This window comes from Protopterus annectens, chromosome 6.part1 (genome assembly GCF_019279795.1).
Source record: "Protopterus annectens isolate FY-2018-M chromosome 6.part1, PAN1.0, whole genome shotgun sequence".
Classification (NCBI taxonomy): domain Eukaryota; kingdom Metazoa; phylum Chordata; order Ceratodontiformes; family Protopteridae; genus Protopterus; species Protopterus annectens.
Window position 1 is genome coordinate 148,552,374 of NC_056738.1, and position 26,010 is coordinate 148,578,383.

Consider the following 26,010-nt stretch of genomic DNA (forward strand, 5'->3'; position numbering starts at 1 on the left):
ATTCCCAGAAGACTGCACAGGGATGCAGTTCAGGAAGTTACATCTCTGAGACAGACAGAGTTTCAGTGTAAGCTTTGATTGTTCCCCATTCTTTTAACAGGTTCACTAGTGTACTTTGTAATCTTGTGTTACATTTGTTGGGAAGCAGCAAGCCAACATGGGGGTGGATAATGCAGGAGCCAGGTACCCCCTATTGGCAGTGGACTATGTATGCAGTGTACACTACTACACAAATACTATGCTTTATTTATTGTTATATAAATGTTGTGTCTTTTTTAAAATAGATGAATGCAAACAAAATATGTAAAAAATAAAAAAAATACGTTGTGCAACATTCTTTTTCAAGGTTATAAGTTAGAACATAAAAGACAGGTAGATAAAATATTCTTAAATACATCATTATAAACACGTTAGTAATTAAGAAGATGAAGAAATAGAATGCAGTAGCTTTGCTTGGGTGGTTAATATCAATATTTGCTGCAACTATTACTCTGACTATGATGTTTATTAAGCAACTCTTCCAATTTGAATTTCACATTATTCTTCTTCTGTTACTATTTCTGGAAGTTAGGACAAGACAGTGTAAAAGACTGAAGTGTTTTTCCTCTTTTTTGCCCATCTAGGTAAATCCACTGGTCAAGTGTCTGCTTTTATGGGCAAATTGAGAGCACTGTTTGGTTTAGTGTCTTGATTGGTGTCAAAGTAGGCAAATGAAGGTAGAGAGAAATAAGCCCAGCAGAACAGAATGAAGCTGTTTGCTGTGCATATTTTATATATACTTTTGTTATTTTACTGTTAAAATAGGAATAGTGATTACAGAATCCATGGGAAGTAGTTTCATTGCAGTTTGGAGCAGGAACGTTTAACTCATTGTCTACAGCAAAGGTTTTGATGTGTCACATGTGCTGCAAGCTGTTCTGCAGCAGGGTGTCTGCAGAGATGGGTGATAACTGTTTATCACAGTATCTTCAATATATTCCTGGAAACATGCCAGTATTATAGCATTTGGTGGTCTGTAGCTATCAAAGAGAGTCTGATGCAATTCTTAAATGCGTGCTTCTGAAATTCTAGCTCATAAAATGAAAAGCAACAGACAAGCATAAGCTTTTATTAGGCTGTGTAACTCAATGCCTCAGATTACTGGAAAGCACATAAGCTAATGCACTGTGGGTTAATAAACACAGCATTACAAATAGGTAAGCATTATGTTAAATGACAAAGTAAGGGTATGAAGTAACTATCTTCACGTTTTCCGATAAAACAAAGCAGAAAGTATCTCATTATTGTAATTAATATTAATCAATATTATTATTAGTAGTAAATGCAGCAGGTCTAAATTCTAGCTTTTTTATCTTACTAAAATTCTAGAATATTGTGAACCTAAACTATTTTACTGGGCTTGAATATGTAAATAATTTTAAATATTGCAAGAAGATAGGCACTCTTGTAACAAATCATGCAGTATATAAGTCACTTCATGAAATCTAGATTTTAGAATTAATTGACTCTTAATACAGTATAAGTAATTACACAAATAGGGCTTAAATATCAGAATTTGAAAGCATTTCATAAGTCTAATTCCTTACCTTGTTTATTTTCAGCTGTCACACGGAAAAGAGCAATTTCATTATTTCTCAGTCTTGGTGGATGGCGTGTGTTGCTACAAGGCTGTAGCGATACACATGATCTTAACTGGGGAAGTGATAAGTTAAGAAACTGGTTCCTTGCTTCTGTGGGTGTTAATAAGAGGAAGAGCTCTGCCTTTTGAGTATAACAGAAAATATTTCCGTACTCATTTCTCAACACTATCATAGTAAAAATAAACCTAAAGAATACTGCATTCTTTTCTACCTGAAAACATTTGCAATGTAATTGTAGTTAGATTGTTTCCCTTTGTCAGAATAAGAGGTTTGATCAATTGCACAATTGGCTATTACATCTGGAAGCAAATTTAGAGATTAAAATAATCTGCAGTTACATGTAACAATATCTGAGAAGAAATTATTTTCAGAATTAAAATACTTTAGCAAAACTGCTACCAGTTAAGCACAAGGGCTATTGCAGGATATACATTTCGGAAGGGCATTATAATATAGATTCAAATTTTATTTGTACTGTTACCGGGTGTTCATTCCGTGGTGGTGCAGCGGTAGCGTTGTTGCCTCACAGCAAGAGGTTCTCCCATTCAATTCCTGGCTTGGGTTGGGAGTGCCTTCTATGTGGAGTCTGCATGTCCTCCCTGTGGTTGAGTGGGTGTTTGAAAGACATGCGTTGAATGGGCTTGCATTCGTTGAAGGTTGGGCATCGGACTGGCAACTCAACACCATAAAAACCAGCTGCCAATCATTAGCGGACCGGAGGTCTACTGTGCGACAGTTTGATGCAGCATGGTTCAGTGTGTTATATTAAATTGATATTATGATGGCAGATGCCACAACGAAGCATTCATTGGCTAAAAGCTTTTGCATGAGATTTAAAGAGTACAGATATCAAAAATGACATACTTATTGATACAGCCATCAATGCAAAAAGAAAACTAGCTTACTAACTAACTAATTAAATAAATAAAGAAAAAGTACAAATATGAATTTGTGAATGTTGGCCATTTTGCTGAACCAGCCTATTAGTAAACATACAGTATTAACTTCCTAGCACAGAAAATATTATTCACTTTTGTTACTATTTGCTTGAACTGACTGGCTGAAGAAGAAAGATGGGGAGAGACAGGGGATGGGCAGCTTAAATTGATGGAAACCTGATCTTTGCCGTCACCAAAAGCATGTGGGCATAATGTATTACAGTACTGATATTCATAAAATAGGCTTGGGGAATTTGGAGAATCACTAATTTCCCTCTGTTAATACACAGGGCAAACCTAGTATAAAGGAGAGCTCCTATCCTGCCCTTCTCTTTTCCCTTGTTAACCACAGCTCTTAAAAAGCTATTACTAGTGAGCAGGCGAGAAAGAGAGAGAGAGGGGAAAAAAAGAGAAATAAAGAAAGTAAATGCAGTAGCATTTACAAGGACCTGACATTTTCTTTCCTTCCCCTCTTCGGCATTTAGCATCGCTGTAAGGAAACAGAAAAAATTAAATAGTTCTAATACAAGAAACTGCAGCAGCAGTTAGAAGGGTGTGTGTGGGTGTTGGTGTGTGTGTAAGAGAGAGCATTATATTTGTATGCACTGTATGCATCAGACAGCAATGACTTTAAATATACAATGGGTGTTATTATGTATGCATGCATTCCCTAAGACATATGAGTTATGCAGTCAATAAAGTGCTAGGTACATTTGTGTGTGCATGCAAGTGTGAGTGCATGGGTATGTGTATGCACACATTAATAAATGCTTGCATAACTTATATTTTGTTAATTAGTGAAATGGGGATTAACGCATCATAACATATTTCAAAAGTCTAATTCCTTACCTTGTTTACTTTCAGCTGTAACATGAATAAAAGGCATTTCATTAGTTTATAAAATACTGAATATGAAGCATTAAGGGAAGAAACTATTTTACATCAAAAATATTTGAAAAATCTATATACTACTAATAAAATAAATGCAAAACAATTTAACAGATTTTCTAATTTCAATAATATCCTGCTGGATTGGAGTCCCATGAAAATATTAGATTTTCTAGGATGTTGAGGATGTCTACCTGTGACATCGGACCAAACTACATCCCTATGCAGTCAGCTGTTTTCCTTTTATGTCCAGTCTGCTGACATTATTGCTTGTGTAACAAACATTAGACAGCAATTGTATACAGTCTTTATGCAAATTCTAAGGAGCCATTCAAAGTCACAAAGTCATAACAGAGGACTGTCTTGCACAGCGGCAAGCATGACCGTTTCTCCATTGTTTTCTGTTTGATTTAAATATGAGCTGGAGAGGTTAAAATGCACATCAAGCTAATAGTGAAAGTGTGAAAATATATAGTAAAAAAAGGTCAAAGGAGAGTTAACACGGCTATTAATTAGATGCTGAGCTTTAACATATTATTCATTTCCTGTAGCTTTCTGAAATGCAATAACTTGTCCCCAACATTCTCAGGCCTCTGCCCCCACCTGGTTTTCTTCTAAGATCAAGGCTGCTGCTTGATCCTGGGGAGCTATTCTGGGAAATAGAATCCTTTGCCCTAAGAGGGCAGGACTAAAGATTAACATGAAAGCTAGCACCAGAATGACAAAGACTGCTTCTTAATTATCTCCATAAGTGTCACCATCATAAGCTGATCCAAAGAAATGTTTATAGCTCACATTTGGGACCAAAATATAGAAAAAAATATGCTAGCATTAGAAGATGTCACCAGGAAATCAAACAGCCTAACCATCTCCTAAACATGCCAGATGCCTTATATTACTGTCCCATATTTTGCACGTGGTATTCTTATTAACTTTTTATGAATAATAGAATACTGTATTTTCTGTTCTCAAACAGAATACTTTTTGCAGTTGTTGCTTACAATGCTCAAGTCACCATCCTTGCTCGCAAAGGTTCCTGTAGTAGGAAGGGTTTTCATAAACAACAAGCAGCAAGCTACAACATGAACTGTTATACCCTTGTTGATCCCAGGAATTCATCATTACATTTACTGCATAACTGAGAGTGTAAGCGAAGAGTTTTCTGCACGGTAAATGTTTCAACGATATTTGTCAAAAGACAGAGAAGAGCAGATATTCTTGATTCCTGTTATTTCTATAGTTCTCTTTCTGACTTGTGATTGAGGTTTACATTCCAGTTATATTGTATCTTTTATTTTTCTTTCTTTTATTTTTACCACTTCCACTTCTGTTTCTATTTTTGGTGCATTTCCATAGTGTGATAGAACAATGTTCACTGTCTTAGCCTATTTATGTGGCTACTAAAGGAATATGTAAATAAAAATAAAATAGAAAGAGGTTTAGTCAGCTCTTTTGACTCAGAAGGATAAAGCGGCAAAATTTATTTCAATTGAACTAAATCCATCTACGGACCCAGTTGATAGAAAATCTGGCATAAAAGAACTGGTATTTGCCCATGACTGGTCCACGGGGGACTATGCAACGTATGAGCTTGTCCTGTGACACTTATCCTTCAACAAGAAGTTTAATGTTCAGAAGTATGATGTGCCTTGTGGTGCAAGCACTTCCAGAGGGCACAGCCAATTTTTGGACACAGGCAGAAACAATTAAAGTCTAAACTCTCACTTTAGATGAAGGTATCACTGTCACTGCTTAGTTTTCACCTTCTAGTGAATGAACTGACCAATGGGCTCTCACCCCAAGGAGGAACAAAGAAGGTCAACAGGAAGTCTAAGATTAAGGTTTGTAAGTCACATGGGAGTGGGACTACAAAAATATAAAAACATGTGGAACTGTTTACACAGAAAATATGTCTTCTTCTGAGCTGAAAGAAAAAGAAAATAAAAACGTTCTAGCTTACATAAATTGTTTACTGCCATATTTCTAACTTTCTCTGAAAGAAGAATTATACATCAAATTCTGATCGATAAATATTTAAAGCTGTAAATATTATAAAACTGCATTCATAGAATTAAAGAAGTCTCATCACTTTGATAAATTATGCTTGTCTCCAAGTTTCAAAATTGTCATATCTTTGACTCATCTCATGAGGAATGGTGGTAACATTCACAAACACTGACTTTTGAGTCAGTATGTGAAATACTTTCTTAAACCAGAAATGCATGCTAGTGGAATGGTTCCCTACTGAAATGTGGAGTGCCGACAAGCCCCCCCCCCCCTAAAAAAACACCAAAACACAGTAGAAGAGCGAATCCTAAAACTCGCTCTTCTCCTTTAAACTTTTTTTTTTTTGCAGGGGGTGGAAGGCCCCCCTGCACCCTCCATGTGAGGCCCCCACAACCCCCAAACGTATATATGCCAACTCTGAGAGAGCCATACCTCAGAGAAAGCAGAATATTCCAAAAATAGCATCTCAGGCTTAGTATATGTACGTCCAAACTTTCAGGCATTCAGTCTCTGCATTTCAAGACTCACTCTAGTGGGTCCCAACATTTCAGAGTTACCAGTGGGAGTGATCATGAAAAGGGTCCTGCAGACAGCGCACTAGAAATATAGGTTAGAATAGCTGGAAACTGAGACATGGTCTAATTTACACTCCTGAGCGCTATATACCGACTGTGTATAATTTGCATGTTTTTGCACTATCAGCATGCCCTTTACTAGGTACTCAGGTTTCCTGTCTCTTTTTCAAAACTTGCTGCTTGATATCTCTGCTCCTACATTTGCCCATATGGATTGTGGTTGTAAGGTGCCAGTAATGAAATAGTACACTTACTGGCTAATGCACTAAAAATCATAGACTCATAACTGGCTTTTATCATAAGTTCATAGGTTGGTACTGGGCTATCTGCCCAAAGGCATATATTAGCCCAGCCACGTTGTGCGGTATTCACCGCCCCTTTAGTAGTTCCCTAGACCATTGTACTAGCAGCTAGTACCCTTGGCCCCTATCTAGTAGTGCTGTTGGTGTGATCCCCAGTGTGAACTTTCTGTTACCCATCCACTCATCAAGGTTCCTCTTGAAGAGTGATAGTGAGGGGCTCTGTCTTATGTAGATCAGGACCCTGTTCCATAGTAAGGGAAGTCTCAGTGAAGGGAATCTATCCCTCCAGCATGTTCTATTCATTGCTGTGTTGAGGTTTATAGCCCTAGAGCGTGTAGCTCGAGTAGATTTGGTTTTGCTAAGATGGAGCATGTTCAACAATTCTGGGTTGGACATGGCTCTGTATGTTAGACAGAGACCGCCTCTAAGAAATCGGTATGCAACAGAGAACAGTCTTAGCTTTTTCAATCATGCTGCATAGGGCAACTGTTTGAGGCCAGTAATCCTTTTGGTTAGGTACCTTTGTGGTCTCTCCAGCCAGGTACATTCCAATTGGTGCATTGTACTCAATAATGGGTCTGATGAGGGAAGAGTAGAGGGGCACCATTACATTCTTAGATCTTGATGCGAACCCTGTCATGACCAGATGGGTCACACAGAAGTATTTTTCTAACCACTTTGGCAACATGGTTATCAAAGGAAAGCTGACTATCTACTTGGGTCCCTAGATCCCTTATTTCTTCTTCAGATTTCAGGGGATTACCTCCTATGTTATAGTTTGCGGGTACTCTGTTTTTTCCAAAGGGGATTACTACGCATTGTTTTGCATTTAGCTTGAGACCGTGGCTTTGACACCATGCATCAGTCTCATTTAGGCCCTTCTGGAGGATCTCCATGTCAGCCAGAGACTCTATTATAGCACCCAGTTTGCAGTCGTCTGCAAACGTAGTCAGCCAAAGCCCTTCCGTGCTTGCCTGTACTTCTGAGAAGTATATGCCAAACAGGAAGGGTGCCAGGACAGAGCCCTGAGGCACACCACTCATTACTGGTCTGGATTCGGACATAGATCCCGCTACTCTTACTTTATGGGATCTGTCTGAGAGCTAGTTTGCAATCCATCTTCTGACATAAGGGTTTATGCCCAGGCTGGTGAGCTTATTAATAATACCTGAATGGGGAATGGTGTCAAATGCTTTAGCAAGGTCAAGGTAAGCCATGTGTACCTCCTTTCCCTTATCTATAGCCTGAGTAACTGTCTCAAAGAAATCCTGGTTCAGGAGGCATGATCTGCCCTTGACGAAGCCGAACTGTGTGGGGTCCAGTGACTGAAGGTTCCCAATCTCTCCATTTATGAGTTCCATAATGATTCGCTCCATAGCCTTACAGATCAGACTGGTCAGGCTTATTGGTCGGTAGTTCCCAGGGTCAATTGCGGCCCCACCCTTGTGTAGTGGGACCACCATTGCCGTGCGCCATTCTATGGGCACATATCCTGTGGAGAGGCTGAGACTGAACAGGGTATTAAGATGCAGGGTTAATTCCTTTTGGAGCTCGCGTATGACACAGCCTGGAACACCATCTGGTCCCATAGAGGCATTGTTTTTAACTTTAGATAGAGCCTTGTTAACCAACGTATCAGTAATAATTGGACTTACACAATCCCCTAGAATGATAATAGGCCCTGTAGGTGGTGGTGGGGGGGAATTTGCACTGAACCTGTCAGCCAAGATGTTGGCAATGTCAGAAGGGTCAGTGTATTCTGTTCCATTTTGTACTAGCTCAGAACAGACCTGAGAGTTGCCATTTAGGTTTTTGATGTAGCCATAGAAGGCCTTATGGTTATCCTTGGCATCCTTGGCAACTTTCTTTTCAAAATTAGCTTTAGTTGACTTGATGAGGGCCCTCAATGTCTTACTAATGCTGATCAGGGATGATTTTTCTACTTGAGATTTGGCCTTTTTTTGTATAAGTCTCCTCCTTTTATTGTAAAGTTTGCATATGGCTGGGGTACACCAGACTGGTTTCTTCTTGCTTGAGGAAGGAGTCTTGGTTTTATTTGGGATAGCATGGTCCATACAATCCTGAAGATGCATATAGAGTGCCTTGGTGTAGGATTCCGCATCCTGGATATCATTATCCTTCTGCAAGGGAATAGTGAAGCTTTCCACTTTGGATGCAAGTAGTTTGAAGTTTGCTTTGGAAAGGTTTTTGACTATGGTTTCTTTGATTGGGGGAGGTGGAGGAGTGAGTCTAGGGTTATCAGTTTGTGGTCTGATCTGACCAAGGAGGGGGGTGATAATGGGTGTGGTACAATGGGCGCCCATATTTGTGATGATTAAATCCAATATGTTGTCCCCTCTAGTGGTTCAAGGGCATTTGAATTTATAAATTCTATGAATCGCTGAACATAGGAGTTGGAGCATTGGTAGTTTGCCCAGTCTATACCAGGGTAGTTGAAATCACCCAAGATTATGGTGTTGGTTAGGACCTTTATATTTTCCAATGTCTCAAAGAATGCAGAGTGAGCATCTTGGGACATGGTTTGCGATCTATAACCAGCTATGACTTGAAATGTGGTTTTGCCTGCTGATAGTTGCGCATGGATGATCTCTGGGGCATCATGCTGCACTACTAACCTGGAGATATGGGTATCCTTGATGAATATGGATACACCTCCACCCTTTGTACTGCAATCCGGTAACTGAGGCCGGAAGGTATGATATGAATTGTAACCTGGCAGTGCTGGGGTGCTCTCTTGAGCCTTGAACCAGGTTTCCGTCACTGCACAAACATCGATTTTCTCCATGCTGAGGAGAGCCTCGAGTGTGTGCATTTTGAGGTTGAGACTTCTGGCGTTGACTAGCATTACCCTTAGTTTTTGGTTACCTGTGCTGGTTACGGTGGTTGGTTTGTCCTTTGAGCCTTGCCTAAAAAAGGCACTATGGGGATGGCAAGAACCTTGGCCAGTAATCGAAAACCTAGGGGTGACAGGTGCAACCCATCTCTGGCAAAACAGCGAGGCTTGTCTATCATGTCATCCCAGGCAGACAGACACTGGATCCCCTTAGAATGACACCAGAAGCTTAGCCAATTGTTGAAATTGATCATTTTGTCTTTGTATTGTGGTATCATTCTAGGTGAAGGTAGTATGCTACTCAAGGTCAGGGTCATACCAGCTTGGGCTACATGATCAGAGAGCTCCTCAATGTCTCTCTTCATGTAGTCCAGGGAGGTACGTCTTCATAATACTTCAATAATATTAAACATATTAAAACATTTCAAATTACCCCTTAAAGGACCATATGTCATGAATTATAATAGAAATATTGTACAGTTCGACACAAATGGATAATTTTACAATCTCTGTCTGCAGTTACTTCTGGGTAAAATTGCCCAATGACACAAGTGCAATAAATGAGATTGCATGTCATACATGGTAAATTGAAAAGTGCATGCCAAATTTTACAAAATGGGTAGCATTTGGCCATTTGATGATAACCCCATGCAAAACAATTCAATACAAAACAATAGATGCAAACTCTTAACTTCAGTTTGTAGCTAGTTTCTCATAAATGAAAGTGTGTCACCAGTTCAACAAAACTGTGGTTGTTATACCTAATAATAAGTGCATGTGAGCTAACAAAAGTACTTTGTACATGTCTATTGATAGGCCATGTAGAGTATTAAATAAGGAACACAGATTGCTTTATTCATTGCTAAAGTAATTTCTGAAAGGATTTTTTTTCATATTTCAGAACTGTGAATACTGACAGACTACACATCAATCATTTACTGTTATGGACTGGAACAATGATACTGGGGAATGTGCAACATTAGTTTAAATAGTGGAAAGATTGGGAAATAATAATGATTGACATTTGTCTCCAATATGAAAATATAAAGGGAAACATTGAGTTTTCCCTGTATATGAGGAGGGTCAGTTAGGTACTAATCACTGAGCTCACTTGGAAATGCTGTCGCCATAGCATTCTGCAGCCTTTTGTTTCCTTCTTACACTTTGGTTTTAATAGGAGACCAGTAGACATGGCAAGGAGAAAGGTACAAAGCACTGAAAAACAAATTTGTGAAGATGGACTTGCATTTTGCTTAAATGAAGACACTTTTCTTTATTTGAGGGTAAAGCAATAGCTGATGAGGCAGTCATCAGTGCTGCAAAAGAAATATTTGTCACCTGCACACAGGGTCATTTTACAGTGTCCACCATGGAAGTAAGGTGGTCATACTGGTGTGAGATGATAACTAGCATCATCTTACAGAACTTGATCAGAGTTTTGCCTTTCTACTGCGTCATTCAGTCCCATATTGTTTGGGTTGTTTCATTTCTGTCCATGCATAGATTAAATGACTGCTATTGCCAGGAGAAGTGTGGCTTATATCACTTACCACCACCTCCACTTCCAATCCCCCCACCTTCATCACATATTACTGCCCTTATGAAGCCCAGTTATATGACTATGAACCTAATTTTTAAAAGGAATGACTTGACAACACAAACTCTTGATTAATTCAGAGAATGACACAACAAATTACTACAACCATCTGCTCCATACAAAATTTCCCAAATTTACCTTCAATTTCACCTTTTATGTTTAAAGATTTTAATCCATAAATACCTTGCTACTAATTTTATTCTAATCAATAAATGACAGGGATAACACCAACTTCCACTCTTCATTATAATTTACATGTCCTAGTACTATAAATACTCATAATAATAGCAGACTGAGTTCTTCCTCTCCAAAGCAAACACAAATAGTATATATTCCATTAGCTATCTATGTACAAACATAAACAACTTTTTGCCATTTAATTACTTAACAATATTTCTATTCAACTTACTTTTTTGTATAAAGCAATACAGAATGAAACCCTGTGTTCTTCCTAGTCCATGTTTTCCTGTCCTTTGCTGCCTTTACCTTATTCTCACTGTAACTAGATTTGTTGTCACTGTTCCTTTCCCCCAGTGCTCTTAGTGTTTTACACCTTCCATTTTTATTCATATAACGTGACTATCCATAGCCATTACCCACTCAGATACCCCTCATCCTGCCTTCTAAGTAATTATCTATAACACATTACATCAACAATAATATTGTGTTACAACTTCCATGCCAATTTCCAGCCAACATTAGTTCTACCCTCTCACTCACCCTTCAGATATCACTCCCTCCCTCTTCCAAAGATACACTGTACATCTAGCATAACCACAGCCTTCTAATCACAATTACTCTGCTAAACCAAATTGGCAATGTTATCTATTTCCAGGTATATTGTTATTCCTTCTAAGCAGTAATATTGAACCCAAACCAACCCACCTCCCCTCATCCATATTAGAGTATCACATAGCTTTACATCACTATCACTAAATATATGTCAAATGAATGCAGGTACCATCACTGACAAAAAAGAGCAAGCAGATACTTTACTTTCCTGCTCTAATCCAGGCATACTAACTATAACAGAATTTTTAGTGATAGAAATATCTCCAACTGTCAAACACTTCTTCACAGGCTATAGCTACAATAACGAAATAAAGCCAAGTAATAGGACAAATGGAGTTATTATATTCATATTTATGTCTACTCTACAAATAATCATCTACCACCTATCTGTAATCATGAACAATCTAGTTCCAATTGGCTAATGCAATCAATATCAATAGGGGAAACTTAATAAACTTTATATTGATAGGGTCTATCCAGTCACCATCCAACCAAGATAAACTGTAGTCTTTTCTTAAATAAGTTCTTAACTATGCCTAAAACAGATAAACCCATATTTGAAAAGATGCTTTACAAGCAGATCTTTGACCACATAAATAGATACAATCTTCTGTGTGACCAGAAATGTGACATCTGCAATACCTGCCGTACCATGATGGTCCATCTATATGGTACTGATAATAAAAACATCTATTTTTTGGAGCTTTTCCCCCAGGCCTCCTCTGAAAATGGGCAAATACCCAGACAGACTTTTCTGGTAATCAAATGTCAATAAATAAATAACTAAATAATCAGCATGTTTGTGCCACTAGCTAGTGTACATACCTTTCAGTGTGACCTTTTAAATGCTTTCAATTAGCTGCTGATATACAACAGTGCTACACTGCTGTTCAGTTCTATGTTATTTAAAATAATAAGACTTTGGCAGTGTTCATCACTGTGAACAAAGGTTCCTGTCAGGCATCAAATGTACTCCCTTATAGTCCAGTGTAAGAGGATTAGCTACTCAGGTATCTTTCATAAGGTCTGTCATACCAAGGGATAATCTAATCAGCTTAGTTAAAGCTGCTTGTTTAATGCTTATAGGTTTATAGGTTTATAGTAGTCTAATCAGCAGCAGCATCTTTATAAACCTAGCCATGAAACCCAACCTGGTTTTCTCCCTGAAAATTTGACACCTATGTGGTGGTGCATGTCAGTAAGGAGGTAGCTAAGGGTTATGTGGAAGGGTATTTTTCATTAAGGATTAGTTTACTTACTGTCAACATCTGTCCATCAGAGATATGGGGGCCAATCCAGGGGTGAATTTGTGATTTTTCATCTAATGATCACGGTTTTGTTTAAATAGGATTAGGGATGAACTTTGCTTCATGTGGATGGGAAGTTTATTCTATAGTGTAAGGATCCTTCGAGACACATATTGGTTTCTCTAGCACATTCTATTTATGTTGCAAGCAAAGTTCAAGTCCTTGTACCTAGTGTTTCTGGTGCTGTTTGTTTTATGGATGCACAGGAGATCTATCAGTGCTGGATCTGAGGATGCCTTATAAGAACCTGTAGGAGACTGAATACAGAAATAGGGCCTTAAGACAATCTGTGTAGAATAGGGTGTTCATACTCTGGAGTCTCCTGCTTTGGAACCTTTGAGGTCATTCCAGCTGTTGCAAGTGCCTGGTTAGGGGCATTTAAAAGAGGGCATTGCACTCAATGATTTCTAATAAGGGATGATTAGAGTAGTACTATATCTTCCTTGGACCTGGATGCCATACCCTTGCCTATGAGTTGGATGACATAGAATAATTTTCTTACAGTCTTGGCTATGTATTGGTTGAAGACCAGATTACTGTTCACTTATGTTCCCAGATCCCTAACTATTGGGTCAAATCTTAAGGATGTTTTATTGATGGAGTCATTAGCCTGAGTGGACAATTTTCCATAGGAAATTATAATGCATTTCTTCTCACTGACTTTTAATCTGTGGCTTAGGCACCAGTCATTTGTTTGTATTAGACCATCTTGTAGAATGCCAGAGTCATGGGGAGGATCTATAATAGCACCCATTCTGCAGTCATCTGTGAACTTTGTAAGCTAGAGGTGCTGACACTAGCATTGCTTGATTTTATCATGTTTAGAGATGGAGCTTTATTTAGAATGGGACTACAGTTCTATTATGTATTAAAAATGGTACCTTACTTAATTCACCCAATGTATGGGAAAAGTTCTCTGGGAGAAGGGGATGGTGGAAATCTCCCTGTCAGAGTGTTATCACTTCCAACACATGATCAAGCATAGGCTGTTAGGCAAAAAATGCCATCATTTTCCCCTTTCTGCGTTTTTATCAGATAACATTTTTTTCTGTCTCCACAAAAATTATAGCTGCCTATAGAACACATCACTGTTGACTACAAATCTATGAGTATAACAATCGTTGAAGGCAGATAGTAGCTGTCTCTCCATGTACTTCATCCTGAATTTGTTATATAGCTTTATTAGATTCAGAGCCACCCATTTCTTCAACAATATCCTTTTAACTGACAGAGCTGTGTAAGTGCTAGGCTAAGAAAATATTTTATACTTTTATACCTTTTTTTTTGCAATTAATGTCCACATTTTCCTGGAACTTAGACATGTACACACAAATATATATGTATATATACAGTGGATATAAAAAGTGTGCATACCCCTGTTAAAATGCCACGTTATTGTAACATAAAAAAATGATACCACAATAAATCATTTAAAATCTTTTCCCACCTTTAATGTGACCTATAACCTGTACAATTCAATTGAAAAACAAACAAATCTGTTAGGGGAAAAATATGTAAAAAATAAAAAATGTACAATAAGCTGGTTGCATAAGTGTGCACACCCTTAAACTAATACTTTGTTGTATCACCTTTTGAGTTAAATACACCATTTAGTCATTTTGGGTAGAAGTCTATCAGCATGACACATCATGAATTGGACTATATATATGTCCAGTGATGAGTAAAAATGCAACAAAATCAATGATTTAAGTCTGTAACAGGTTGTCATCATGAAGTGCTGAAAATTTATAAATGAGATGTTAAATATAAGCTAAATCCTCAATTAGAGTATAGTATTCAGTCTGAAGATACATTTGAAACACTGAGGCAAAAAGGTACAGAAAAGAGAGACATGCGCTTTATTAAAATACTTAGGGCCCTAAAAAATGACATTTGAGAAAAGTTATCAACAAGTAAATATAAAAATAAGAATTATAAGTTTGCATTTCAATCTTTAACATGAAGTAAATTCAGTTAATATCTTGAGCTGTTCCCCATATGAGAAAGTTTGTTTGTGTCTTTCGACTTTTTCCCAGTTAGGGGTCACCACAGCGGAACTCCAGTCCGCTAATGATTGGCAGTAGAGTTTTACATGCTGGCTTGCCAGGCCTAACGCACAACCTTCAACGAAGGAATGCCCATTCACGCATGTCGCTACACAGAAGATGCTCAGAGAATCGAATGGGCAACGTCTAACTGTGAGGCGACAATGCTACTGCAGCACCACCACTGCAGTTTTTCCCCATATGAGAAAGTATGAATAGTAAAATTGGTTATTTCTCATATTCAGGATTATCCACACAGCCAAGAGAAATCTTGCATGCCATATAAAGTCATAGCAATAATGTCCTTATTGACTACATTTGTATTTCATAAAATTGCTTCCATTAAAGAGTCTAGTCCATTTTAATCTGCACATCTGAGAGCATTTAGTTATCCCCCACTATTTGCCTTGCAGATCATTAGCCTGCACAGCTGATTCCTAGGGCTTTTTTTGGCTGATCCTAGCTGTACTCTATGCACTCAATAGTGAGCACCGACATCAAGTCTTGTACTAAGTGTGGGTCACAGTATCAATATTCAGGGAACAGGAGTCAGCTGAAGTAGTTTCAGAACCCCTGAGGAGGCCATGCAGGTGCCTCGCTCTTACTGCAGTTGTACTAGGCATCTGGGAGTAGACCCTAAGGCATATGCAGCACATTCTGAATATTTTTACTATTTCTGCTTGCCTGGGCTACATGTGGGGTCTCACAGGATGTGCAAGAGGTTGATGCTGGGGAGACTGGAATGAAGACTGGTGTTTTCAACTTGTTACAACAATGACCCTCACCAGGACATGCAGTTTGGAGAAATGGATGGATGTTAACAAGATAAGACTGTTCAGTGTATGTGCTGCTTTTTTCAAGAGTGAACCAAAAACATAGTCTGATTATGTGATTTGCTCAGAATCACAAAGTACACATATTTTTATTTTTGCTTTGCTGTTAAATAAGAGAATGAATGCATTGCTGTCTTCTTTAAAGTCAGGGCCATTACTAGAAAACAACATCATTGCTCACAATGAAATAATCAATAAATTTGACTTCCTTGTCAGGCAAAGAGTAGCAATTTCCCTGTCCACCTGTATGTGTTGTAAGGTGACTTTAGTCACAGAGCTGTTCGTTTCTTTAGCATGTTGTTGTTTGTCTTTCGGCTTTTCCCGGTAAGGGGTCACCACAGCAGAACTCCGGTCCGCTAATGATTGGCAGTAGACACCGAGGTGCCAGCTCGATGCCCAACCTTCAATGAAGGCATGCCCATTTATGCACGCATGTCTTTCCAACACTACCCAACCGCAGGGAGGACATGCAGACTCCACACAGAAGGCACTCCCAAGCCCAGCCGTGAATCGAATGAGAGAACCTCTTGCTGTGAGGTAACAACGCAACCACCGTACAACTGTCTACTACTCCTTTACTACAGGTCCTAGACCCTCATCCAGATTCCCCATTCTTCCTGGAAGAGTTTCAGTCATGTTATTATCCCCGTATGTCACCTTCTCAGAACCAGTGATACAGGTTAATTCTGCCTTCTTACTGCCCTCATATTCTCGGTCATTTCTTTTTTTTTCCTCATTTAGTATAACAGCCCTGACATTCATCATCTGCATGCAGATCTTTGTAATGACAAATGACCTCAGGCTCTATAGCACTGCTCTGTATCTTCTACATTTTTGTCCAGGTCCCCTTCAATAAACACATCACACCGAATGACATACGGCCTTTTTTAGGCAAGGTTCAAATGACAAATTCACCACCATAACAGGTACAAGCAAGCAAAATCTGAGGGTAATGCTACTCAATGCTAGAAGTCTAAACCTCAAAATGCACTCACTCGAGGCACTCCTTAAAATGGAGAACATCGACATCTGTGCAGTGACAGAGACCTGGTTCAAAGCTCCTGAGAGAACCCCTGCATTACCAGGCTATAATTTATACCACACCTTTCGGCCACCTAACCTGGACCAAAACACTAAAGGTGGAAGCATGTCCATATTCATTAAGGATATCCACACCTCCAGGCTAGTTGCTTAGCATAATGCATCCGAGATTATCCAAGTGCAACTAACTCTGGGCAAGACTGCAATCCAAACTGTTGCTTTCTACAGATCCCCCACCATGTACAGATCCCCCACCATGCCCCAGGATTCTCACTCCTCATTTCTTGATAGACTGGAAAATATTAGGGTACAACCTAACACCCTAATAATGGGTGATTTCAACTACTCCACCATTAACTGGGAAAACTACTCATGTACCAACTCTTTTGCTCAATGTTTTCTGGAATTCATAAATTCCAACGCCTTGGATCAGCTTAGCCACACCCCCACCAGGGGCAGCAATATCCTAGACCTGGACATTACCAACATGGGCGACTGGTGTTCCACACCAGAGGTCAATTCCTCGTTGGTCAGATCCGACCACAAGCTAATCACCCTAGACATCCACATCCTACCTCCACCCCCCATTAGGGAAAGCACCGTAAAAAAATGTATCCAAAGCCAACTTCACACTTCTTAACACAGAAGTGGCAAACTTCATGACACCCATGCAGACGGACAATAGAGGTACGACTGCTGAATCCTACACAAATGCACTTTATAAGCTACTTACACAAGTGCATGGATTGTACTATCCCTAACAGAACCAAGATGCTATCCTCCAAAAAAAGGAAGGCAATCTGGTGGTCCCCTGCCATAAACAAACTCTACAACAGAAGAAAGAAAGTGCTGCAAAAAAGAGTAAAATTCCATGATTGGAGGAACTTCCTGGTCAGCCTCAGTAAGAAGCTGAGAGCCCTCATAAAATCCTCTAAAGCTAGTTATGAAAACAAAATCACCACTGTTTCTAAAGACAGCCACAAAGCATCCTATAGCTATGTCAAGAATTTCAATGGCAACACTCAGATCTGCTCTGAGTTACAGCACAATGGCACTAAATATACAGAACCAACTGATATTGCCAACATCCTGGCAGATAGGTTCAGTGCTAACTTTACCCCCCTCTCACCCCCTAAAGGGCCCATCTCTATACTGGAAGAATGCAAAGTTCCTGTAATTACGGCTGCACAGGTAAAAACCACACTCTCCAAAGCCAAGAGCACAGCATCCATGGGACCTAACAACATCCCAGGCTACATTCTACATGAACTACAGAATGAACTGGCACCCCACCTAAGTACCATGCTCAATCATAACCTCACCTCAGGCTTTGTGCCCACTGAATGGCGCACAGCGACAGTTATCCCACTCCACAAAGGGGGATCCACCACAGACCCTGGGAACTACTGCCCCATTAGCTTAATGAGCCTGGTCTGCAAGGCCATGGAATGTATCATCATGGAACTTATAAACAAAGACATTGGTAATCTCCAAACTCTGTACCCCACCCAGTTCAGGTTTGTAAAAAGCAAATCATTTCTCCTAAACCTGATAGACTTTTTTGAAGCAGTCACCAAAGCCGTAGATGAGGGTAAGGTGGTTCACACAGCCTATTTAGATCTTGCCAAGCCTTTCGACACCATTCCCCACTCTGGAATTACAGATAAACTCACTAAACTAGGTATAAATCTCTGTCACAAGATGGGTTGCCAGCTGGCTCACTGACAGAACCCACACTGTGAAAGTAGTAAACTCCAAATCCGACTTCAGACCAGTGACAAGTGGAGTACCACAGGGTTCAGTCCTGGGTCCTCTCTTGTTTGGTATATACTTCTCTGAAGTACAGGCTAACACAGAAGGTCTTTGGCTAATGAAGTTCGCAGATGACTGCAAACTAGGAGCCATAATCAAAACTCCTAATGATGTGGATATCCTACAAAAGGGCCTCACTGAGACAGATGCCAGATATCAAAGCCATGGCCTCAAGCTCAGTGCCAAAAATTGCATTGTCATCCCCTTTGGTAAAAACTCTGTACCCATAAGTTATCATATAGGTGGTAGTCTACTTAACACCAAAAGTGTGATAAGAGACCTTAAGACACAGGTGGACAGTAGTCTCTCCTTTGATAATCACATTGCCACAGTAGTCAGGAAATCCTTCTACGTGGCACACCTCATCACAAAAGTTTCTCATCCAGGAAAAAAGAGGTAATTGTTCCCCTCTACTCATCACTCATTAGACCCATTATAGAGTACAATGCCCCTTTTGGTATGTACCTCACAAGACATCTACAACAACTGGAAAAGCCACAGAAATACCTCACAAAGAGGATTACCAGCCTCAAACAGATGCCCTACACAGACCGTCTCAAAAAAATCCAGCTTTACTCCATCTCATATCACCTACTCAGAGGTGATCACTGCCTAATTACAAAGCTATGTCAAACCCAGAACTGTTAAACATGATCCACTTAAAGAAATCCCAATCCCTCAGAGCTACACACTCTGGGGACCTAAACCTTGTCACCACAATAAACAGAACATGCTGGAGGGATAGATTCTTGTCCCAGAGACTTCCCATACTCTGGAACAAACTACCTATCTATATCAAACAAAGCTCCTCATTAGCACTCTTCAAGAAAAATCTTGATGATTGGGGGAGGAATAAGAAATTCACCCCAGGGAACACTTCTGTGCCTCTGCTCAACAGGGGCACAGGAAAACAATTTTCTTGGGTGGCGAAAGCCAGGGTACCTGTTTGGCTAGGCTTATATAGGCCCTAGGGCCAATAGCCTAGTACCTACCTATGAACCTATTTGATGGCCTTTATTAAACTTCCATAACATAGCTTTGATCACCAAAATTAATTAGTTACAACTGGACATAGTATAGTTGATTCTAAACACAGTATAAACATCCTTGTAATGTTAATCAGGACAGCATACCTACTCATCCTGCCTAGTCAGCAGCGTCCATACCTTTGCTCGCTTATTACTTATGAAGCAGTATCCCAGACTCACTTCATATCCCATTTATTGAATTGCCCATCCAACCAAATAATTCAGGATGGCATGACCTTACTCATATGAAGCAGCATCCCATCTCATTTCATACACCATTCATTGAATTACCTTCCAACCGAATAAGCAACGTCCTTACCTCGGCTTGCTTACCTATCCAGCAAACTTCCTCCAGCTGCTCATTTTCCTTTCCCCCAGTTCCTTGAAATGAACATCCAGACACCAGAGGGGGAACAGAAGAGGGCAAGCCTGTCCTTCTTCTCCTCCTACCCTGACTGATAATATGACCACAATCCCCACCAAACCACCAACCAAAAAAGAGGGCGGGTGGGTGGGTAGCAAGTTCACTCCAAAATGTGATTACTTACCCAGCTACACTTGTCTAACCCTCTAAGCTCCACTCCACCCCTACCTCATTTCCTCCCAATCATTCCTCCCTCCATTTAACCCTTTCATCTCCCCAGCCCATCTAACTCCCACTAATATCAATCTAACCCCTCTTGAAGATGTCCCTGGACAACTTAGTTTGTTGCCAAAGCTCATTTGTCCAGGTCCCCTTCAATAAACACATCACACCGTATGACATTTGATGACCTTTATTAAACTTTCATAACATAGCTTTGGTCACCAAAATTTATTAATTACAATTGGACAGAGTATTACCTATCCAGCAAACTTCCTCCAGCTGCTCATTTTCCTTTCCTCCAATTCCTTGAAATGACCATCCAGACACCAGAGGGGGAACAGAAGAAGGCAAGCCACTCCCTCTTCTCCAACAACCAGCCTGACCAGGCTGTTCCCCCTCCTTTCTACCCAAACTAATTCACCAACTACCTGCCACAAAGGGAAGGATTAAGCCAAACATCATTCAGTATACCCATCACCTGTAAATTACAATAGATCACCGTCATCAACCCCATGCCTTAACATACCAGCACTGAAAGATGCCTTAATGAAATTAAAGAAAGTGCACCTTAATGAAACTAAAAATAGTAGGATTATCCTTGACCCCACTGTACCACCAAAACATCCACTCCGAGAAACCACTAACCATGGTTCACTTCTAACAGCGCTCTGTGTCCCCATTATACCTCTCTAGTGACTAGAACGTCTTCTCCAACCGATACAGTCAGTGCAACATCCATCCTGTCAAATCCATCACTCTCTAAACTCCCTCTTTCAGACCCCAACTGCTTCCACCTTCCAAATCCATAAACACCTCCTGCAGCATTGCATCACCTGCACAACCCACTCCCTTCAACCTCTGGGGAATGCAGGCTCATTTATCATCTCAGCCTCAAATTCTGTGTCTCCGACATCTGCAAAAGAGAAACAAGGTAAGCCTGTTGTCCTTAAAACAAAACACAACTTATTTGGATATCTACCAGCTCTGCTGGCTTAATACCTTGTCTACCACTCACCAAAATCTGTGTGGATCCATGTCAGTCAGTAGTCCTGTCCATAAAATAGTGTGTTATTGTATTAAATTTAACCTACCCCTTTTCCGCCGTTGACCCAGCACATTACATGCCAAAGTCAACAATGACACATTAAACCCAAAGGCCGTATGCTACTGCAACTAGGCCACCATGAGCTACCCAAAACCTAAGAAGTAAGGAAATTTAACACCCTGAGATCCCCTTGCATGTAGGCAATAAGCCAATGAAACTCAAACATTACCTATTGTTCAAAAGTAATAATACCATCAGACTAACCCCATCCAAATCAATGATTTCACATGTCCTTGTACTCCCCTGTACCAAACCCTTCTTCCCAGTAAAAGCAAAGGGTCTGGAATTGGCACCCTTGTTAAAGGGGGGCTCTACCTACCATACCCCCCCAGCATTATCAAAGGCACAAGTTTCTAGTAAGCAGCATGCAGGTAGTAGCGGCACCTGCTCCCTGAGAAGCCACCATCCTCCTTTGACCATTCCTACTCACAAAAAATGATACCACCTGTCCTCTTCATAGGTTGTGCTTACCAACTCACCTTTACACATACCAGCACTGAGACTCTCCACAATCCCCAATCAAAGATGGTAAAACACAAAAATCAAACCCAAAAGGGAAAATTCTCCTGCTCACAATTATGATGGCTAGCTTGATGCAGTATTAACCAATTAACATGCCTTCAGATAAGCAGCTGTGACTCTCCGCATGTCCTTTACACCTCATTGCCTATCACTCCAGCCACCAGTACAATGTCCATTGTGAGCACCTTCGTCGTGGATCTGTAAAAGAAAAGAAACTGTAAATTCACTGCAACAAAAACGTCTTAACCTGCATGCTATCAATGGGACCCACCTCCATACCCCCTATATCAACATTCTTCAATGTAATTATGACTTAGGCCTCCCCTTCTACCCCCCCCCCCATATTTTTTTATTTTTTTTATTTATAGCTTGTTTAAGTTTCCCAATTAAAGCTGTTAATATGCAATGGTATGCCATTAGTATGTCTACCACATTCTTCCCGTGTGTTCCCCTTTGACTTGCAAGCAATGACAGGAGTTATTCCCCTAACAAGAACCAGGTGGCTCTACAATGTATCTAAGCTAGTGTTTGCATGAGCAATGAAAAGACGCCATAACCCTCCCCCAATGGCTGTTGATGCTGGACCACACATGCACCCTTGACAGACAGTCTTCCTAGCACACACTCTCCACCCCTCCCAACAAAATTCCAAACTTCTCAGATCTACTAAATATTCATATCCCCAACTCCCTAGTCCAAATGCATCTAGTCTTTTTAACAAAAAGATACCCTAACTCTAAAAACAAGCCTAAACCATGCCCTGCTTAAGGCTTCCCACTTCTGTTTAACCACAAAGCCCAGGTTTCTCCAACATCCACGAACATACCTGTATACCTACCCTGCCCCATAAAACTCAACCTGCCTCTAGAAGTCATGCATACCCTGAAATTGACTCTACCCCACCTGTGGTACCCCATACTATTCCCCAGAAACAATTCCCACCTAGCTTCACCCTGCCCCAACATACCTCCTCCTCACGTGCCCCCACTACCTCCTATCTGAACCAACAATGACATGCCATTATGAGCACGAAGTAAGATTAACTATGACCTCATAGTGCCCACTCCTGCAACAGGAACACTCCAAAGCAGCACACCAACACAGCAGAATACATCACCTTCCAAAACCGCTTCCTGCAGAGCACCGTTCTAACCAACAGGATATCCACACAGCGACAGCCTCCATCTCCATTCGAACCCACCTCATGTACAAGCTCAAGGTCTTCCATGAGGTTTATTTTCCCCCAATTATACACCAACTACCCTCTCAAAAAGGAAACATCAGAATCAAACCCTGCAGCATGCACCTGCGAAGCAACCATTAACCCTTACACCAGACCACAATTCTAATAAATAGAACCATGGACTCACGGCAAGCCAGAAATGAAGAACCTACCAAAGTATAAAATAAATGTATCAGCCATCACTCCACACATAACTCAAGCCTCCTTCAACAAACAGGGGCAATTAAAGAACTGCCATAACCCAAAAGCCATGAACCACAACTTCAGCAATTCTTTACAGCAACCACACACAAATACCACAAGTAACTCAGTGACCACATACCTAAGGCTCACATCATCTCCTAAACTCTACCTACTACCCAGCCATGCTATGACAGATCCTGTATACCTATTCCCCTCCCATGGATGTTATAATACAACTGAGAACCTACCAGCCTGCCCCTGCAGCAAAACATGATCCCTCCTAAACATAACGTTGTTTTTTTTTGGTGTGTGTGTGTGGGTGTGTGTGTGTGTGTGTGTGTGTGTGTGTGTGTGTGTGTGTGTGTGTGTGTGTGTGTGTGTGTGTGTGTGTGTATGTGTGTGTTTATAGGAGAAGAAAGTGTACGGCACTGACTGTTAGCCCCACACTGCTCATGAGCAGTGCTAACAGTTAGCTACAGACCACACCATCACCCCAGGAGTGCAAAGCCCACAAAAATACACCTCCGAATCTATCCACCCCCACCGATCGCCAAAACCTCCACAGAAAAACTCCACCAAAGCAAAGCCTGGCCATTCCATGGAAGTCAGTACAGCCCTTTTCCCTTTTTTTTTTTCTTCCAAGGCAGTAAAATACTCCACCATGAAACTAAAATATTGAAGTTCCAAAACCACCACAGTTTACCAGGAGAAAACTACACTGAACTCCTGTACATCAAAGAAATCAACAAGCTGACTGAAACACCATCCACATCTCTAGAGCTCAAAAACTCTCTACATTTCATTTTCTACACAGCCGTCCAAATGTTTGACCATGACACCACCCGTTCTGCCAAAAGACTGAGACACAATGTCAAGCTGACACAGAACCTGCAAAACACACCAAAAATCTGGCAGATGGCACAGTTTTGCAGCAGCCCATGTGATGGTGTCAAAGCAAGAGGCCCTCCCATTCAAATCCCAGTTGGGGTGCACTCCCCACAGAGTCTGCATGCCCTCTCTGCATGCATGTGAGACCTCCCCCACAGCACAAAGACATGCATCCAGAGCATCTCTCCCAGGGTCTCCACTGAAAACTGTCCCATTCCAAGCCAGACCCTCCCAGTCAACAAATGTCAAACAAACAAAGAATAGTACACTTCATTTCAGTTAAAGCAAGCCAGACAACATTCAAAAAAGCACAAACACCTCTGCAAGACTAAACAACCAACTGTGTCAATTAAATATATGTAGAAGAACCAGCATCTTTCCTTTCCTTATTCAGTCTGCCTTGGACATAAACACAATGGCCATCCTCGTACACACCCCATAAACAAACAAGGTTACTGCACTGGACCATGCCAGTGTGGGCATTCTAGTGCATGGACAAATTACGTTGACAGAGGAACAAAACCCACAGTTACAAGCAAGTCCTTCCAGAAATCACTTCCATACGGATGCAACAAAGTCCACAGCTCCAAACAATGGCAATCCATGACAGGAAAGGGGAACACTGCTCTCTCCCGGGAATGCCACTCAGCGACAGGAAAACCCACAGCGCACAAAAATCCACCATGAAACCAATGAAAGTAGAATTGTCCTGGTCCCCCCCACACTCACTCCAATGAGGAAGCACAAAATGTTTCCTTTTTTTTTTTTTTTTAAACTATTTATGGAGTAAAAAAGGGGACTGCCACACCGGCTAACAGTCCACAACCAGGGAATGTATCTACATGAACCTCCGACTGGCTGGTTCCCCAGTGCGCATGCATGGAGCACAACCAAAATGCCAAACAAGCCAACAGCCCACAAAATGGCCACCACCAGTCCAACTACACCTCTCCCAACTGTCTGAGTACCAAAAGATGAAGTCACTACCACTACAAACACTGCACTTCCCTGCAGCCCCGAAAAGGCAGCCAAATTTACAATTGTAAGTCTGTCTTTAAACTAAGATACACTTACTTGGATGAATATGTAAAAGTACAGAACACATTTGTCAGTGCTAACAGCACCATATGACATTCGTCAGGTCTACTATGATTCTACAGACAGAAACATGCAGTCACACTTCTCAGCTTAACTTCTTCAAACTACTCAAAAAAGACATTACCTAGTAACAGTGTATTTCCTAGAATGCTTTGTTACATGGATGAATGTAATTGTGTGCTCATCATCCATCTCCTTACTATAATTCAAAATTGCTAAAGGATTTTTTGTGTTGTTTACTGATAGAATAATATAAATGGCCATACAGATCAAATTACTTCACTTTCTAAAAGTCCCACCAAACGATAAAATATCTTTGTTTCCGATATATTTGAGTATTTGGTTACAAAAATACCTGGAGAAACTATGAAAACTATCTTTGATTTGTAAGTGCATGAAGCTGTACTCTTTATGAAACAATGCAGATGCTATATACCACAGCCATCAGTTTTTCCCCCACTCTTGTAGCATAACGGGATGAGGAAAATCATCATTAAAATATTCCTTTCAGCACTCATACTATATGGCTTGAAGCTAGAACTCTCTCTCAAAACTTTCTCTCTCTTTTTTTTTTACAAGTTCCAGATACCAAGCTCTCCCACCAGAAAACTGGCAAATATATGAAATGACTGAACGCATACCAACATTCTGCAGCCTCACTTGTACCATCCCCCCTCCCCCTAACAGCCCAAAGCTGATCATACCTACACTGCAAGCCTTGTGGCC

At 40.5% G+C, this 26,010-nt stretch overlaps 1 protein-coding gene across 7 annotated transcripts in view; it reads right to left on the reverse strand.

The window, feature by feature from the left end:
• LOC122805436 (dehydrogenase/reductase SDR family member 9-like) overlaps positions 1-26,010 on the reverse strand; it is a 520,557-nt gene that overhangs the window by 441,565 nt on the left and 52,982 nt on the right. For 2 of the 7 annotated variants that reach the window (XM_044075578.1, XM_044075579.1), the window contains exon 1: positions 1,587-1,850. The exons of the other annotated variants lie outside the window; for them this stretch is intronic. The gene's annotated coding sequence lies outside the window, so the exon portion shown is untranslated. Of the gene's footprint in view, positions 1-1,586; positions 1,851-26,010 lie in introns of those variants that run through there. 7 annotated transcript variants of the gene reach the window in all.